The following is a 1,469-nucleotide window of genomic DNA, read 5'->3' as shown; positions in this document are numbered from 1 at the left end:
TAGCAGATAGCTAGAACTCTTTCATCTTTAAAAACTGAAACTCCATATTCATAGAACAACTCCCTATTCCCCCTCCCTGCATTCCCTGTCAGCCACAATTCTACTCTTTCCATGATTTTGACTACCCTAGATATTACATGTAAGCGTAATCATACAGTATTTGTCCTTTTGTGACTGGCTTATTTCACTTAGCATACAAGTTTCATCCATGTTGTAGAATATAACAGGATTTTCTTATTTTAAAAAGAATAATATTCTACTGTACATGCATGCCATCCATTCATCTGTCGACGGACATTTGGGCTGCTTTTGCCTCTTGGCTGTTGTGAATAATGCTGCAGTGAACATGGGTGTGCAAATATTTCTTCAAGATTCTGCTTTCACTTCTTTTGGATTTATACCCCAGAAGTGGGATTGCTGGATCACATGGTGATTCTATGTTTAAGTTTCTGAAGAACCACCATCCTGTTTTCCACAGCAGCTGCTCCATTGTTTTAAAATCTCACCAGTAGTGCACAAGGGTTCTCTGCATGTCATCAACATTTATTATTTTCTGGGTTTTGACAGTGGCCATCCTAATGGGTATGACCTGATATCTCACTGTGGTTTTGTTTCACATTTTTCTAATAATTTGTAATGTTGAGTATTTTTCATGTGCTTGTTGCCATTTGTATGTCTTCTTGGGAGAAATATCTATAAAGGTCCTTTGTCTACTTTGTAATCAGGTTACTTGTTTTTTTGTTAGTCAGTTGTGAAAGTTCTTTGTATATTCTGGGATATTCACTGCTTATCATCAGATACATGATTTGCCATTAGTTTCTCTAATTCCATAGGTTGCCTATTTTTATTCTGTTAATTGTTTCCTTTGATGTGCAGAAGTTTTTACATTTGATGCCATACCTTCTGTCTACTTTTGCTTTCGTTGCCTGTGCTTTTGGTGTCATATCCAGAAAATCATTGTGAAACCAATGTCATAAAGCTTTTCTCCTGTGTTTTCTTCTGGAGTTTTATGGTTTTAGGCCTTTTTTTGTTTTTTGTTTTGTTTTGAGACAGGGTCTGGCTCTGTTGCCCAGGCTGGAGTGTAGTGATATGATCTAGGTTCACTACAACCTCTGCCTTCCAGACATAGGTGATCCTCCCACCTCAGCACCCCTACCAGTAGCTGGGACTACAGGCATGTGCAACTATGCCTTGCTAATTTTTTTTTCTTTTGTATTTTTTTGTAGAGACCGTGTTTTGCCATGTTGCCCAGGCTAGTCTCAAACTTGTGAGCTCAAGTGATCCGCCTGCCTTAGCTCCCAAAGTGGTGGGATTACAGGTGTAAGCCACTGTGCCTGGCCTGGTTTTAGGTCTTCATGTTTATATTTTTAATCCATTTTGAGTTAATTTTTGTATATGGTGTAAGGTAAAGGTCCAGTTTTATTTCTTTTTGCATGTGGAGACACAGTTTCTCAGCACCATTTGTCAGT

The sequence above is a fragment of the Mandrillus leucophaeus genome, unplaced genomic scaffold (genome assembly GCF_000951045.1).
Source record: "Mandrillus leucophaeus isolate KB7577 unplaced genomic scaffold, Mleu.le_1.0 Scaffold421, whole genome shotgun sequence".
Classification (NCBI taxonomy): domain Eukaryota; kingdom Metazoa; phylum Chordata; class Mammalia; order Primates; family Cercopithecidae; genus Mandrillus; species Mandrillus leucophaeus.
Note: the sequence above shows the minus strand (reverse complement) of the source record.